The sequence below is a fragment of the Lutra lutra genome, chromosome 8, assembly GCF_902655055.1.
Source record: "Lutra lutra chromosome 8, mLutLut1.2, whole genome shotgun sequence".
Classification (NCBI taxonomy): domain Eukaryota; kingdom Metazoa; phylum Chordata; class Mammalia; order Carnivora; family Mustelidae; genus Lutra; species Lutra lutra.
The window spans coordinates 95,466,524-95,485,162 of NC_062285.1; the positions used below are offsets into that span (position 1 = coordinate 95,466,524).

The following is an 18,639-nucleotide window of genomic DNA, read 5'->3' on the forward strand; positions in this document are numbered from 1 at the left end:
GCTGGGGGAGCTACAGGCAGAAGGAGAGGGAGAAGCAGGCTCCCCCATGAGCAGGGAGCCTGATGCGGGGCTCAATTCCAGGACCCCGGGATCATGACCTGAGCTGAAGGCAGACACTGAAATGACTGCACCACCCAGGCACCCACAGTGAGAATTTTTTTTAAACACAGTCTCTCTATAACATCTAGAACAAGCAGACAAAATCTTTGAAATACTGATAATTCTGAAACACAGTTGGCAAAAGCTTAACTTATTGGACATATTTAGAACACTGGCCTCAAAACTGTGTAGAACATTTTCTTTTCAAGAACACACAGAGCATCACACAAAATTGACTATATACTTGGCATTGGAAGACTGAAATTACAGTTAGTGCTGTGACCTCAATACAGTTATGCTGAAAAATCAGTAACCAAGAGATAAACATAAAATTCTCATGTATTTAGAGACTTAAAAATATATTTATAAATAGCTGGTGAGTCAAAGAGAAATTATAATAAAATCAAAAAATATCCTGAACCAAGTGATAACAAAATATTACCCACCAAACCTTGTGCAATGCAGTTAAAGCAGTAACACACAAAAGCAAATGGCCTAAAATGCATTTTTTTTTTAAGATTTTGTTTATTTATTTGACAGAGATCACAAGTAGGAAGAGAGGCAGGCAGAGAGAGAGGAGGAAGCAGGCTTCCCGCTGAGCAGAGAGCCCGATGCGGGGCTCGATCCCAGGACCCTGGGATCATGACCTGAGCCAAAGGCAGAGGCTTAACCCACTGAGCCACCCAGGCGCCCCCTAAAATGCATTTATCAGGAATAAAAAACAAAGCCCAACAAGAAAGGGGCTAACCATCCTTTTCAAGTAGTCAGAAAAAGAATAGTTAAATAAATCCAAAGCAAGTAAGACAAGAGTAAATTAAATAAATAGAAAATAGATACAGAACAGAAACAACAAGAAGGCAAGAAGTTAGTTCTTTGGTAAGATTAATCCAAGGAAAAGGGTAAAAGTACTAGTAATTGATATCAAGAATGACACATCGAATATTGCTATAGAACCTTCAGTTGTGGGAAAGGTAATAAGGATATCATAAATAACATAATGCCAAAAAGTTGAAAATTTGGATCAAATGGACATATTTCTTTAAAAGTAAAACTTAACAAAACTAACACAAGAATAATTAGAAAACCGAAATACTTCTAATACTATTAAAATAGTAATTCTAAAACTTCCCATAAAGATAACTTCAGTTCTTAGCTAACTTTACCAATTAAAAACAAACCAACCAATGGACAGAAGTACTATTGTCAAGAACATCTACTAGACAGCTTCAAGGAATGTTAACTGTTGTTCTAAAAGATGACAAAACTGTCAAAGGGACAAGATAGTAAAGATAAGTGATGCTAGCCATCAGGCAGTTCCTCTAAGTTTATTCTTTTAACAGATGTCATCAGCTACATTTCCTCAACTGCCGGTTGACAATGGAGTCTCTCAGAACATTTGATGGTGGGGAGTGAGAGGGCAGAGAGGAAAATTGCTGCTTTGGACTTAACTCTATCAGAGGAACACCTCTGTGAAATAGAAATGAAAGAACCCTTGTCTTTGAGGGCAGAGCCTGGCCTGGAGGTGGCGGGTGGGCACTGCCAGGGGGCAGGCAGGAGAACCATCGGTGGGGGTCTCCCAGTCGTGAATGACCTCAGGTTTAGACTTTGGATATTCTGTCCAAATGAGGATATCACAGGCATGGTAAAGTGTGTGCCCACACGGGCACATTTGTGCTGAAAGTGCTAATTTGTGAAACGTTAACATATAAAAAGTACTGAAATTTTCATGGCCCTATTTTGGCATTTATTCATTTTTTTTAAAAGACTTCAAAAAAATAATAAAAGAGAAAACCAGGGCCTAATAGGTTGGGGAGGTGGGTCTCAGTTACACTCACCTAAGTGAGCCACAATCACAAGGGTGTGAAAACCCCTGATTATCCTACGGAATTTTTCCTGTGTTGCTGTCTTCATGATGGTTGTCATCTACCAGCTGCCTAAGAGAGAAGTCTGGGAATCATGCAGACTCCTTTCTGATTGCTGGACTTCCCCTCATTCCCTCACAGATCCACTGTTTCCTTGTCCTGGAAGAGACCACTTCTTCACATTTACCTGCAATACTTCCCACCCAGACCCTGGATGGTGATCTCACTTCCTGCCCAACTCAGAAGTCACCCCCCTACAAAGCCATGCTGCCGCCCACATCGCCCCCACAGGCTGATGCCACAGACCACACTCTGAACTTCTAATTGTCATTGTACTGACTCAAAAAAGCTACACATTCTTTTAGGATTTGGATACACCATGCCACAAAGCCCTCCAGGAAAGTAAGACCAATATTCATTTCCTCCAAGAGTCTGTGAGAGGGCCTGGTTTCCCAAATTGTTGACAACACTGGTTATTATCATTAAAAACAGTAACAACAACAGCAATTTAAAGAGAGTCATTAATAAATTGTGTTTTATTTTAATCTCTGTATCTTAGATAACTAGCAATATGGAACCTATTTTTTTTTTCTCTCCACTTTTTATTGAAAACAGTTTTTCTGAAAGGTTCAGCTTTTTCTTACTGACAGCTCCTTACAGAGTAAGGTCATTAAAATGATGTTTGTAGTATAGAATGCAAATACTTTTTTCCAGTTTGATGCATTACTCATCTCTATCTGTGTGATGGTATCTTACTCATTTATCGGTTTGCTTGTTTATTGTCTGTCTTCTTCCACTGGAATGTAAGTTCATGATATTGAAAACTTCATTGATCATAGTCACTGCTCTATTCCTAGCACCTGCTACAGGGCATGGCACATAGTAGATGACCAATAAATATTTGTCAAGTGAATGCCCATTATGCACCAGGCCCAGTGGTGGTAAAAGAAACAGCCCCTGATTTCACAACACTCATTCCAGGGGCTGACTCAAAGCGTATTCTTAGAATCATGAAATTATAGGCTTCCAGAGCTTGTAGGACGCTACACAAAGGGGATTGAGACAGAGAGAAGCAACTTCTAAGATGGTCCTCCATGATCCCTGCCCCTGCTATTCATATTCTTGTGAAATTCCCTGTTGTTGAGTATAAGCTAGACCTAGTGACTGGCTTCTAACAATAGAACACAATAGAAACGATGGGATGCCACTTATATGAGGTTACAGAAAGACTGTGACTTCTCTCTTGCTCACTCTCTCTTACTTGCTATCTCCCCAGAGCCTTTGCTCTGAGGAGACACAAGCCGCCATGTTGTGAACTGCCCTATGGAGAGGGTCACCAGGCAAGGACCTGAGGGAGCAAAGCCAGGGAAGGGGGAGGGGGCACTGAACCCTCAGTCCACCAGCCCAAGGAACTGAATCCTGTCATCAACCACATGAGTGAGTTTAGAAGCAGATCACTTCCCAGTCAAGCCTTCAGTGACAGCACAGCTCTGGCCAATACCCAGATGTAACCTCACCACAGATCTTGAACCAGATATACCCAATTAGGCTTCACCCTCATTTTTGAGCCACCAAGACTGTGAGACAGTATTTTTTGTGTTAAGCCTCTAAGTTTAGGGTTAATTTTGTTAATCAGCAATAGGTAACCAATACAGAGACCTAAAGAGTTCACACGGAACTTTCCCAATCTTACACCCACAGTAAGGTAGTGGTGAGCTGTATCTAGAATTCATATTCCTTACTTCCACAATTTCCCATGCAGTTATCTCCCTTGTAATAGGAATGGAAAGGGAAGCAAAGCAGTAAAAGTAGGAAAGACCCTTAGGAATGGATGTTTTCTCACCCTTTCTCCCTTTTTCAAGCACATTAAAGAGAAAGCATCAGTCTCATTAAACAGTGGTGGCCATCTTGCTACAACTTCAGGATACAAGTTCAGAATATTCTTAGAGGTTTTCAGCGATGACTGAAGAAGAGAGCACACATTTTTCCCACTACTCCTCCCTTAGATTTCCCCATGTCAGACCTCTGACATTCTCCTGGAGGTTGTCATCTGAGAAACAACTGCAGAAGGGTGGGGAGGGCATAAGAGGCACCGGGAGTGGTGAGGTGAATGCAGAAGAAGAGGGGGGGAGAAGAGCCATTTTTTAATTTCTTTTTATGCATCAATATAGTTCTTAGTGCAGCACCAACGAGCTAGGCACCTTGTAAATGATGAAGGGCTAATTACTTGGGCTCAAAGAAGCACACAGAAGGACTCATCTACTTTTAGAATTACCAGGAAGACAAAATGCAAACTGCTTCTCTGTGAGTTCTGGCTTTCAACCATATGGGAACACACATTGCTAGAAGGGGCCTGACCAGTGATGCAACCAAAAATGTACGTGCCAACGAGAATATCTCATCAGGACAGAGTGAAGGGATGTTGGCAGAGGTATTCAGCAAAGCTCAGGCATCTCACCAGTACAATGAGCACCTGAGAGTTACTGTGACTATTGAAGACTAGTCTGAATAATCACAACATTCTGTCACACCAAAATTGGACTCTCTACTGAGTACCAATATTTTTTGGTGGCAGCCATGTTTCCAGCTGGAAAAACAAAACAAAACCTTGATTTTTATTTATTTTTTTAGGTTATTCTCCAGATACTGGTGGCTATACAATGAAGTGCTGACCAATGAGATGAAAGATGAAATCTATGGTAGGGCTTTTAAGAAAAACATAATTAAAAAAGGAATACACTTAAATGGCATTTGCTTTGTTCTTCATCCTCTCCCTTTTCCCTTTTTGCTCATCTGGAATGCAGTTACAATGACAGCAGATGCAGCAACCATTTTGTGAACATAGGAAAAATCTACTTGCAAAGGGTAGTGGAGACAGTCAAGAGAAGAAATCAGATTCCCTGGTAAAATCCTTACATTACAGCATTGGCACTGGGCTGCTGCCTCTAGACTTCATGTTATGAAGGAAAAGTAATTGTTTTACTTAATCCATGATTATAAAGATTTTCTGCTGCTCACAATTAAATGCCATCATAGTTGATTTATCTACCCTATAAAATACATAATCAAATATATGTAAAGTTAATAACAGTAAAAGGTATGTGTTGAGTTGCAGGTGTCTAATGTTATGGGGCTCACCCTCTAGTTAAGTCATCAGCTTATATCTATAGCCTCATACCACATGAGGTTCAAATTTGTGTTATAGCAAAATGGTAAATTTCTTCATGCAGCTGATTTTTGTAGTCACTTTTGTTCAATCCTCTGATGCAAAGAGTCTGATTTTACTTGAGAAGATGTAATACGTTCTACAACTCAGCAAACACAGGAGGAACTTAACTCCATGGTCAGAATTTCTCCAAATGGTTTATTAACATTATAAAACACTAAGCTCCAGAACACATGTATTTTTTTTTTTAAAAGAAGACAACATCACCAAAGCCAGCTGAAAGTAGAAAGGGAAAGCAGAACACATGTGTTTTACCAAAAAACTCTTCTAATTCAGGATATACAGTGTGCTTTACAGATTTAGTTGACTATCCCATTCATTATATTGATAAGGAAAGAATGGGGAAAATATCATTTGAAAGGGATGTCAACCAAAGTGGCTGCTTGATAATCCTTTTGAACCTTGGGAGACCCTTGCACAGCTCTTGGACTGTATATTGGCTACGGCATCCCCAGAAACTGAAATCTTTATTTATCATAGTCTTCTGGGGAAGATATTTCAGTATTTCTCAAAGCTTCTTCTGTAATATACCAGACCTGAGAAATTTTTTTGAACAAAGGGTATATAGTTGGCAGATACCTCCTTGATGATCCTTAAAATATTCACAGTAAATGAATATTTTATTAAAGGCATTGCTCAGTGCTCAGAAAGACACCTGCTACGTTTTTTAGCTCAACGTAAGTGTGTAGTGCCCCTTTCTTGCATAATGCTCACTTTTGTAAATCATTTTGAAATACTGGCTTAGAATACCATTAGAATCACAGTTTTCATGATTCAAATTTTCTTCTTTGATTTTTTTTTAAAGATTTTTTTTAGCCTTAAGTTGCTTTGCTCACGTATCAGGAGAGCTTAAGAGACAACATTAGAGCAGCACTGACCGCTTTGCAAATTCAGTCACATCACATAACTTCATTTCCTCTTCCTTAACTGAGATTGTTCACTGAGAATTTCCAAGACTCCTTCTATTGCAGAAAATCCTGTGAATCTCTTCTGAGTAGAGGTGTTTTGTCTGTTTAATGATATCTTTTTGAGTGCTATCTTCCAATTAGTTGGACAAATACCACTCTTGCCTATCTCTATCCTGAAGGGGGACTGCACTGGAGTAATAAGTCACCTCTGCATCCCTGCAGAACTATTTGACTCTCTTCCTGTCCAGAGTTGATGAGGGTTATACTTAACACATTCGAATTCTATTAGCAGGGTCTACAGGACTCTGAAAAATGTCTGGGGACATGGGGCAGGATGAAGGGTAGAGATCAATTTCTTCTCAACTTCTACTGTAAACAGATCGAGCAGAAAAGGACACAGACTTCTCCACAAATAATATAAATAATCCTACAGCCTACAGAAAGCCAGCCTACAGAGACCATTGTTAATGTGGCAGATCAGAGTTAGTGATGTCCTAAAGCTTCTGGAATTGCATAAGTACCTGTTTCATAGAACAGGGTATGTAGGAGAGCCTTTTTAACTAAATGTCTTGGGTTGGTCTTTCACTTAAGCCACATTTTTAGGCAGACTGCTTTTATTTTATTCATTTTGCAAACATTTACCAAGCACAAACCTTTTGTAAAGCACCATGTCAAAAATTCTGATAGTGTGGGAGATGTGTTTTCCAACTTGACCACCAAATTAACTTCCATCCCACATGCCCTTCTTAAAATGACTTTAACATTCCTGTTGGGAATGTGGTCTCTATTCCCTCCTCCACAAAATTTCGTGGGCTTTTGTGACCAATGAAGAATGGTGGAAGTAACACAATTAAGCTCCCAAAACTAGGTCATAATAGGTGAGACACCTTCTACCTTTCTCACTGGAATTCTCTCATAAAACTTTCAACTACCATGGAAGCACTTTCTGGCCTGAGGTTGGAAGCTAGCTCACGTGGAAGGACCACAATGAGAAGTCTTGAGAGGACATGAATTTTGATAGCTGCCCAGCCTGTCCCCAGCTGTTCCAGTCCCTACTTTCACTGTCTCGGCTCTGGCTGCCATCTGACTACAGCTGCATGTCACACCCTAAGCCAGAGTTGCCCCATCCAGCCCTCCCTAAAATCTTGACTCATAGAGAGCATGAAATACAATGTAACGACTGTCTTAAGCCACTAAGTGTGGGGCTGAAATTTTTACAAAGCAACCTACACAGGAACAGAGATATACAAAGAGAATAGTTCATGGTCTTTGGGCTTCCAGGAGATTGAAATACAGGTGGAAAGACCAAATGAACATATAAGAAGAACCAAAGAGTGGAAGGCCAGAGGCAGACCAAAAAGGCTAGCAAGGGGCTAAATATGGAAATAGATTGACTCAGGTTTTCAAACTGTACTGAGAAGCCACTTTCAAATATCAGACCCATGGCCTGCTGTTGTTGAGACTGCCAACAGGATTTGAAGACCAAAGAGCTATTAAGGAATGGGGCAATTTTTAAACCCAACTTCTGATTTATAGTTGGTGGTAGAAATTCTTATAACTCTGAAGTAATGTGAATTCGCATTCCTATTTTTATCAGAATATAATAATAAGCATTTGCATGCATTATCTTATTTGATCATCAGAAAACCCCAATAGGTTATCAATTGATCCTGCTTTATAATTCTACTGGATCATTTGTTTTAAAATTTTAAGAAATGTCTGGCTCAAATTAAGCAATTGAACATAACGCATGCTTATTCTGGGCAGAGAAGCAATATGGTAAACAAAATGGCAAAGAAAAACAATAGGACCTAATTCATGTCATGAAGTAATTTAAAACCCCATTGGGCATCTGTAACATAGAGTCACACACGCATATACACACAAATAGTTAACAACAGTAAAGAAGAAATGTGAGGTGCACAATGTTAAGTACAAATGAAATACAGAGTTTAATGTATTTGTTTGCCTTAAAGTAGTCTTTCACCTCAGGCGACCCTTGTACTAAATGCTATTTATGATTCTGACCCAGTCCTGATAATAAAAAATCCAAGCTCAAGTAGATTGAGTCTTCCAATTCTGTATGCCCTGGCCTTTGCCCTAAAGATGATAATGAAACAGAAGCATTTCCTGGATTACATATTTTGCCTAGAAGGTCTTCAAATCACTAGGGTACCATTTCTCAAAATGTACTTCATAGAACTTTGTTCCCATAAGATGTCTTCACACACACACACACACACACACACACACACACAGAATTTTAGAGTGAAAAAGTTCTTCATTCTATATCCTTTCAATGCACACTAACGTATTAAAGGTTCTGAGAAGTCCTGCAGGTAAGAAGCCTATATAATTTTGATTAATCAAAGTTTCCCATACTTCTTTGAACACAGAAACTTCCCTCCCTTCCTCTCCTTTCTTTCTTTTTTTGCTTTGGTCATTTTTTTTTTTCATGCAATACTTATTAAAACATTTTAGGCACTGCTACTTTAGGGACAAAGAGTGATAAAGTGAAGTGAGCTTCACCCCCTCTTTTGTGTCTTCCTAACTACATGGCCCTTAGGTAACTTATTAGCTTTTCTGAATTATTCATCTGTAAAAGATAATTCTGTAATAAATTCTACCTCACATAGTTATTGTGAAGTGATAGATAATGGTTTTTGTTTCCCTTTCCTTGGAGAATTAATTTTCTTCTTAAAGGTGAGAACAGAACAGAGCTCTCAGGCTTGCTGCAGTGCAGATCCTTGCCCTAATGTTGGACCAATCACACTCTGCTCCTACACACAAACACTGGATCCAAGATGAAATAAAATTTGGCCAAAATGTTCTCCTTGCTAGAGTCTCTGGCTTGGCCCCTGACAATCATGGAGTGGATTAGATTTGCAGAAGCACACAGTGACTAAACCCTTAGCATCTACAACAGACTACCGGGTTCCAATTCTGTTCCCACCATATACTAGCTGCATAGCCTGGGGAAGTTACTTAACTCTGCACTCCAGTTTTTCCATCTATAGAATGGGGACAATAGTAGTAGCTACCTCCTAGGATTGTTATATTCAATAATTAATATTTTGAACAGTGTCTAGAATATGACATGATGTTAGTTATTATTATAGCTTTATAAATACAGAGGTAGATATAAAATTGAATACCTGGTCACACTTTAGATCTAAAATAGCCAAATAGTTGGGACAAAATATTTTTGGTACTGTATTGTGTGTTCTTTTTGGAATCAAGGAAGTTTTCCACCTTGCTAGCTTGAACCTGGCCTCAGAAATAATAACCATCACTATGAGCTTCTTCATGAATTACTGTAACTTCTTTGTCATGCTCTTCAGGCTCTCAAGCCTTGGGAGGTTCAAAGAAATCAGATAAGTGTTTCCATATTACTCGGACAGACTCCATTAACCCTAATGGAACAAGGTGATGTCTTTTTAATGCATAATGATTGGGTTTAATAAGAGGAAATTTGGCTCAGTGTGGTTATCAGCATGGATATGCAGGCATAAAAAGTTGGTGGGCACCATGAAAAAATTTCACAAGGTTGAAATGAGGGCAAAGCTCAGCATGTGGGGTGAGCTGGAAGAATGCTCTTAGCATAGTGGTTATTAATATCTGCTAAAGAACCTGACCTTTGTTGCTATAAACAAGACCAGATAATTACACGTTCCTTCTAAGAGCAACTTTGAGATGAAAATTGAGGCATTTGTCAAAAGGAACAGGGAAGTAATTTGTACTAAAATGAAACACAGAGCTTTAGTGTTAATATCTGACGGCTTTGGCCCTTGTCATGAAAGATTCGTGACTTTAGGTAATGATTATAATTAGCATTCTTGTCCATGAGAGCTTGTATTCTCTCATTTTCTGGAAGAGAAGGCTGGAAGGAACGTGATATGTACAAATAATCTTTGGGAAGGGCATATTTTCCCCCCTTTTTTTCTGGACGAGTTTGCTGTTGTTCTCCTTACCTCAATAATTTATCCAACATGGAAAGAACTTTGGGGTCACAGAGTCACAGGCAAATAAGGTGGCCATCCTCGAGCACTGGAGTCGCTTTTTCCACCGCTGACTCACACAGGCAGGTGAACAAACAAGGAGGCGGCAAGCCCAGTTTGTTTATAGTTACAGTGTCCCCGCGGTGCCTGGCTGCCCCTGTCTGCTCCTGAAGGTAAGATGTGTTTTCAGAGAGGCAGTTCAGCAGAATCACCAAAGTTTAAAGGAATTCTTTTAATCCAAAGTTTGATCTTTCCCCCAACCCTCTGAGTTGCACACCCAAACAACGGCGACTGATGTGAAAATGTGCTGTAAATAATCAAAATGCGCAAAAACGATGACTCATTTCCAAGTCAAATTTCATTTTCATTCTTCAGTGTTAAATCCTGTTTCATCTTTTGCTCCATTCTCACCCTCTCAGGGTAAATGAAAGTTGGCACCGTATCAATGACAGAACTGTGACTTTCATCCAGGTCACTCGGTCAGCAGGGGGTTATCTTTGCTAATAGCACTGACATTATTATAGAAACATACCTGAGTGGCTTGAGCTCCAATGCATTGCTGTTCAACAGCCCGAGCCGAGCCCCTCTGAGCCCTCTCTCTGCCAGGCAACACATTTTGTGCTGCACAGGTGATATGAAGGGGTAGAGGAGGGAATTCCTAACGGATGAAATAAAAAAGTTAAAAAGCATGCTAAGTTTTAAGTAGTGTATTGAGGCCCTGAAGGAGACATGTCTCTAAGTCATGCACCTGAATTGGCAAATGAACTATCCTGAAAATAATTACTATTAGAGTATATGGTTGAGAGTCAGTACTTCAGTCCAAATTTTCCGTGAAATTTGAGCTGGGTTCAACACGCAGGTAAGTGGCAGCTTTTAGATTAGGCAGAACTGGGACAAACTCAGGCAGTGGGCAAGCACCTGGTATTTCACAAAGAAAGTAAAACAGAAGTTTAGTGAGAAGGTGGAAAGGGATAAAATGGAAAAGGCGGCTGTCAGGTTGTGGAGACATTCACATTTGTAACAAAAACATTTGGATGTCTAATTTCTAGGTAATGCAGAGCCATTGAAAGCTTATTAACATGCAACAGTGAGGGCCAGAGAGTCTGCAATCAAACCTAGTGTAAGAATGAAACAGAGGATTTTCAATTATTCAATTTAATCATGGACGGGAATTTGATTGGTCCCAAGCATGGAGGCTCAAGGCAATTTGCCGGGCTTCCTTCCAACCCGGCAGGCACAGGAGAGGAGCAGCTGCGACAGAGTGGCTGTTCTGTGGTCTGGGTGCCCACAGACCTGACTTCTAGTTACTTCTCACCTATAGGCTTGCTGTTTGGCTTTGGGCGGTTAACTCCTTCCTCTCTCCCTCCCCCCATTTCTCTGTTTCTTCCTTCTCCCCCACCCCCACCTTGGTCTTTCTTTTGGAAGAGACCATGATCCAGTGTAGCCCATGAGAGTTGCAAATGAAGGGAGAAATTCTTACCCTTTCTAGGGCTCACTAAAACAGTTTCTCCCCTTCCATCAAAAGAGGGACAGTCAAACCAGGCACTGCGCTTGTCACCCTGGATAAAGCCTTTCAGTGAGAACCCAACTGATACAGAACTAAGCAGAGTAAAATATTTGATAATGAGGTAAGTCTCCTTTGGTACCAAAAGAGAGGTAAGGAGAAGTGAGTGGGCGTTAGTAAGAGGTTAAGAGAAGAAAAATATACAAAAATGGGAGGAGAAAGTAAAAGAGAACATATGTAGGGGAATGTTTTAAGTGTTTATTCATTTAAATAAGTATTTATTCATTTATTAACTAGAGAACAGATTTTTTTTTCAGCCAAGTGCTCTTAGAAAGTCACCATGAGTAATAGACCAGCCATATTCCTTTTTCAGCTATCACCATGAAAGGGAAAAATTGAAAGCTAGCTATCTATTTTGGGGCCTTGCAAGAAAATCTCATTTTGTTACTCAGAATCAGTTGCTGGGGAAAAAATTATATAAAATTACATTATAATTATATATAAAATTATATATATATACACATACATATACATATATATATAGAGAGAGAGAGAGAGTGTGTGTGTGTGTGTGTGTGTGTGTGTGTATGTGTAGTAGCAAGACCTTTCCCTTCTGTTGTTATTTAAATATAGCCCTGTTCTCTGGGCTGACTGAGGAAGAAGCTATAAGCAGGCAGTGAGCACAGACTAATGCTTTAATTGGTTATTAATACATGGTCACTGCTATTCTTAGAGATTACTGGTGTTTGGATAGCTACCTCAAAAATAGAGTCCGGATTTCATGGCTGTGTTCTATCACACATAAAACCAGGGACAGTTGATGGGTAATAAGTTGGACCATGGTGCCATTTCTGGAAATCCCTAGTTACATTTGTTATTGCTTTTAAAAGTCATGCTGGAAAATCTCCTGGTAACCCAATTCATTTTGAATATTCATAATTCATCCATTAAGAAACTGCCTTGACTGTAATTCACTGTCAGAACTGATCACCTCTTCATGTAGTTCACAAAGTAATGGTGGTAGGGTTAGAAATAAACTAGTTAAACATGGTTAGAAAATAAATCTAAACATGTCTTTATCAAATTTGGGAGGACTTTAGGTGTTGTTAAAGAATAGAAAGTAGGGGCACCTGGGTGGCTCAGTGGGTTAAAGCCTCTGCCTTCGGCTCGGGTCGTGATCCCAGGGTCCTGGGATCGAGCCCCGCATCCGGCTCTCTGCTCAGCGGAAAGCCTGCTCCCCGCGCTCTCTCTCTGCCTACTTATGATCCCTCTTTCTGTCAAATAAATAAAATCTTAAAAAAAAAAAAAAGAATAGAAAGAATATACTTTAAAGACCTGAAATGGACAATCCTTTCCTAATTCCATATAATATTTGTTAATTGATGAACTTTGATGAACTCTCAAACTGCAAGTTCACTGACCACATAATAGGAGTATTTAATATTCATTATGGATGAACTAAGACCCTGGGGAGCTATTCAGTCCCATTTATGGAAGAATAAAATAGTCACCATGCAGGAGATCAATACATGATGAGTTGTGAGTGTGGTATTTACAACCAGAGAACCAAGTGACTCTGCCACTGCACAGTCTCCCACTCTGAACTAGGAGCCCCCTGGTTACTTGTCGACTGCCCACTTGCTGAGTGCTCATGTGGGAAAAATTCAAGCGATGGAAATCATTTGCTTCTGTGGAGGTTCCCTAGTGATACCTGGTTGAGCTTCCTCCTCTAGGTGGATGGCGTGGGATGTAACAGAGGTAACCAGGACCAACGACCATGGAAGATTTGGAATTGAAAACGAACACCTGGGTTTGAATTTAGCCACCCTTTCCCAAACACAGCTGGGCCCAAAATAACAGCTGAAAAGAGCCCCTTCCTCAATTTGGCCCGAACTCTGCCCAGATGGAGGACTCCTTTATTTTCACCAGAAAGAGCCAGGAGGAAAAACTTCATCCATCTGAAAATGCTTGGGAGAATTCAGGGTCAGGGGAGACAAAAAGAAAGAAACCTCATGGTCAGTCTCACTGATAAGGATGTAAGTGTAAAGACGGAAAATCGCATCTATTAGAGATCACCACCTCCAAGCATCCCATGGGGTACGAGATACTTGCTAAGAAACAATCCAGACTCCACCCTGAACCCACAAATGCCATGAATGTCTGAACAACTGCCCTGGGGGAGAATTTCTCTATGAAGCTAAAGAAAAACTACTGTGCCTCAATTCTGATAATGAAGACAATGGGGTTTTAAATGATAAAATTGATCAAATTTGTATTGTTATTTAGAAGATAAACTGCTTCCTTCCTTCCTTGCTTATTTATTTATTTAGCCACAACTGGCATGGTATTTAGTAATTTGGTTGAGAATATGGAGTAACCAGTGGTAATTTATTATCCATTTTATTAAGATAGGATGTTCAAGATGTGTGATGTATCTGTTCAGTTATTCAGAAATGAGCTCAATGGTGAGGAGTAGAGCCAAGGAAACAAACAAAGAGCCATCTAAGTGGTATGTGAGCAACAGAAACACATGTCACAAATCCCACCCCCTTCCCGGCTCTGAGCTCCCTGGAGAGGGCCTGAGGGCACCCCTCAGTATCTTTACTTTTACATTCGATATAATTCTAATAGCAAATTGGAAGCAGGTGACTGCGAAGAGAGGAAACGGATCCTGTTAGAGTCCTACAACTGGATGCTGCCAGAAGTGACCGAGAGCCAACAATGATAAGGGAAACTGATAAACCTGAATGGCAGGGAAAATAACTCATCAACACTTTATCAGTATGAGGAAAAGAAAACAGTTGAGCAAAATACAAGATTTGGTGTTTACATTAATAATGCTCTGATACTAAGGAAATATGAGATCTGTGCAAGGAAGACAAGTGATGTGTTTTAGAAAGTGTTCTTACAGAAAAGGATAAATCATTTTCAGTTCAATCATTTTGAAAATTCATTCATGGGCAACACTGATTACTCAGATTGGTCTGCATGGATAAAAAATGATCAGTGGAAAACCACAGTTAAAGGAATAGATATGGTAGCCAGAATGCTTGGGTTCAAATCCCAACATAACACCTACCATGTGTGAAATGTTGGGCAACTCGACCTCTCTGAATGGGTGGCAGTAAGGATTTAATGAGCTCATGGTGTAAAGCATTAGAACAGGGCCTGTCATGTAATAAGCAGTAGGTAAGTCTTCTCTGGAAAGAAAGTCACATTTACTGAGCACCTACTGTGTGCCAGGTAGTAGGTATAAGCTGTCATCTTTCTCATTTTATTCTCTAAGCTGTTACTACATGAAGTGAAATACCAGAATTTAGTCTTAAATATTCCTCAAACCCAAAGTAACTGATGATAAAGAATGAGCAACTCTAAGACAAGTCGGTGTGGTCTATTACACCTAACATTCAATTAGCTCATTTTCTGCTATAGTAAACTTTTGTTTCTTAAAATTTTATATCCATTTAGTTTAGCTACTTTTCTCTCTGTGAAGTGACCTCTTATCTTAATTTTGCATGTATATTCATCACCTTTTCTGCAATGATTTCAGCTTAGTTACCATTTTAGACCTGAAGGATCCAGTTATCTGATAATATGAGAAGAGGCATTAAATTCATCCGAGGGTACGCACTGCAATGATTTGCAAGGTAAAAAACAGTGTTCTAACAAGCTCTGGTCCCTAATAATGTCAAGAAGAAATATGCAATCATTTCTAGGCAAAAGTTTTGGAAATCTGCCTTTTGAAATAGGCCTACAAAAATCAACGAGGTATAGAATAAAGTGCTGTAAACAGAAATGTGACATTTTTTGAGTATCAGAAAGATTATTTTCAACATCTACAAAGTGCCTGACCCGTCAGTACTCTTTAAAGCTATCAAGGAACGATGGAGAAAGTGTCACTGATTAGAGGAGAAAAAGGGAGCATGATGACTGAATGTAATGTTGTGTCCTGGACTGGATCCTGGAACAGAAAAAGTCATTAATAAAAAGCAGATGCAATTTAAATAAGGACTGGAGTTTCATTAATAGTAATGTAGAAATGATAACTTCTTAGTTTTGATAATTGTATTATCACCACTATAAAGACATCAGTAATGGGGAAAATGGGTAAAGGGTACACAGGAACTCTCTGTGCTATCTTTATAAGTTTTATGTAAGTTGAAAATCATTCCAAAGTAATATCTTCACTTAAAAAATACTTTCATACATACTACTTTTCATACATTTCATACATTCCATACGTAACACTTTTACTTAAAAGATACAGGGCACCTGGTGTCTTCAGTCTGTTAAGCCTCTTCCTTTGGCTTAGGTCATGATCCCAGATTCCTAGGATCTAGCCCAGCATCAGGGTCCCTGCTTAGCTGGATATCTGTTTCTCCCTCTACCCCTCCCTGTGATCTCTCTCTTTCTTTCTCTCTCTCACATACTCTCTTTCAAATAAATAGATAAAAATCTTTTAAAAAATACTTTCATAATAGGCAAAATAATGGAAAGAGCCCAGACGTCCTTAGACAAATGAATGAATAAAGAAGACGTGGTATATATATAATGGAGTATTATTCAGCCATCAAAAAGAATGAAATCTTGCCATTTACAACAACGTGGATGGAACTAGAGGGTATAATGCTATTATAATGCAAAGTGAAATAAGTCAGAGAAAGACAAATACCATATGATTTCACTCATGTAGAACTTAAGAAACAAAACAAACATAGAGGAAGGGAAGGAAAAAAGATAAAAACAGAGAGGAAAGCAAATCATAAGACACTTAACTACAGGGAACAAACTGGGGGTTGCTGGAGGGTAGAGGGATGGAGGGATGGTGTAACTGGCTAATGGGCATTAAGGAGGGTATGTGATGTAATGAGCACTTGGTGTTGTATGCAACTGATGAATTGCTTAATTCCTCCACTAAAACTAATAATATAGCATACGTTAACTAAATTAAATTCAAATAAACATTTAAAAAAATATTTTAAGATTCCTGAGAACCTGGGCAGCGGGAACAACTTGGATCTCAATATCAGAAGGTTGGATTTGAATCTTGCTTCCACCACCATCTCACAGGGTGACTTGAGGCAAGTTGGTTGAATATTTTGAGCCTCGGTGTACACATTCATAAAATAGGGAGGAAAATTCCTACTTCACACAGTATTATTGAAAGAACAAATGAGAACTCATAAACCCATATAAAAGGTGACCACAAATGCAAATATTTCACAGAGCCTCTTTGAATTGCAGCTTCAGTCCAACCTTAAAACTATTTAGTGAATTGACACATACCTTTTTCTTATTTTACTTTTAAAAAATGATCCATAAATGATCTGTGATGCCTTTAATACAAAAAAAAATTAAGAGTCAGATATTAATCTCATTAGAGAGTTTATATTTTCACATATTTTTCTTTTCAAAAATGGCATTTAGTCTGTTGGGTTTGGGAAAAATCTGTTGCACTGATTCTGGTGTGAGTTTCCCTGAGTGTGTATAGACTTGGACGAGAAAGAGCTCAATAGAAATCCATGGATTTGATGTGTTACTTTGTGGTTATCCGATCCTAACTGATGATGAGCCAGAATCAGGTACAAGGAAAGCATCACTGGAGAAGATCTGACAAAGTCCTTGGCAGAGAAAGCAAGCAGTCAGGAGAACTCTGGTGAAACTTCCCTTCCATTCTCAGGGAGGCATGGCTGACAAGTGGTTAGGAATTAAGAGTGAAGGTTTTTCAACCAGACTCCCTGGACTTCGGAGTCAAGCCCTGACTCTTACCTTTTAGAATGTGGGCAGGTGACTTAAACTTTCTGTGTCTTGTTTGGAGAGAACTGATAAGAATGTGATCCTATTTGTGTTTCAAAAACTCCGCTGGAATCAGCATAAAAGATCAATGAGAGCAGAGCCAGACCCAAGGCACCCGTGGTGGTCAGGAAACCAGACCAATGTTGAGAAGAGATAACGAGGTGTCTGGTATGGGAAACATGAGGAGGTAGGCTGGAGGGGACCTGGATACTGGGAGAAAGAGGGGGGATCAGGGAGAGAAAGAAATGTAGACAGACTCTAAGGTTTCTGGAAAGTGGGTTTGGTCTACTCACCAAGATCGGGAATCACAGAAAAGGGAGGGATGTATACATATCTTTTGGGACATGGTATAGGTTTGCATTTTGGGACGTTCATGAGGACACATCTAACTGGCATAGGAGCTTGTGTTTTATCTCATGTATACTCTAAGAGAACAGGGGGTTAGAGAGAGAAAGTTCAAGATGATGCCTAAGAATGCTATTTCTACTTCTTACTAGCTATGTGACTAAAGCAGTGAATTGCTTCACTGCTTCCATGTCTTCATTTTTTACACCATCATCCTCCTCTTCCTCCTCAACACTATTGTTCAGAGTTGCTATAAGAATTAATGCATGGGGCACCTGGGTGGCTCAGTGAGTTAAAGCTCTGCCTTTGGCTCAGGTCATGATCCCAGGGTCCTGGGATCGAGCCCTGCGTCGGGCTCTCTGCTCAGCAGGGTGCCTGCTTCCTCCTCTCTCTCTGCCTGCCTCTCTGCCTACTTGTGATCTCTGTCAAATAAAAATAAAATCTTTAAAAAAAAAAAAAGAATTAATGCATAGAAGGAATTAGCCCTGCTGCTACTCACTCATTGTGAATCAATCCTCAATCCAGCTAATTACTATTACCTGCAATAATTTGCAGCTAAAATAGCGATACGTAACTTCGCTAAAGGGATATAATGAAAGTACTCCAAGGTGGTAATTGAACCTAGAACTGCCTCTTTGCATTTCGCATGGGGACTTGAAGAGTGAGCTGTACCCACACTGATCTCAGTGGGCTGCATTTTCCAAAGCTGCACAAGGTCAAGGCAAGTGACAACACTTCACCTGTCCCCCCAATTTTTTCCATTTGAAAACTGCAAGGTCAATGATGACCTTTAGCCAGAGGATCTCAGGAAAGTAAAAAACACAGTGAAGACTTTCAAAAGCACTTGGGGGTTGAGGAAGTTTAAACATCAAGTGTAAGCTTTCATTTTCTTCAATGAAGA

The 18,639-nt window shown here is 39.7% G+C and overlaps 1 long non-coding RNA gene across 1 annotated transcript in view; it reads right to left on the reverse strand.

Moving 5' to 3' along the window:
* The window catches only part of LOC125107684 (uncharacterized), a 60,879-nt gene extending 50,698 nt beyond the window's left edge, over positions 1–10,181 (reverse strand). Inside the window, exon 1 of the long non-coding RNA XR_007129634.1 lies at positions 10,067–10,181. This is a non-coding gene — a long non-coding RNA (uncharacterized LOC125107684). The remainder of the gene's footprint in view (positions 1–10,066) is intronic.
* Positions 10,182–18,639: the final 8,458 nt, after the last annotated feature.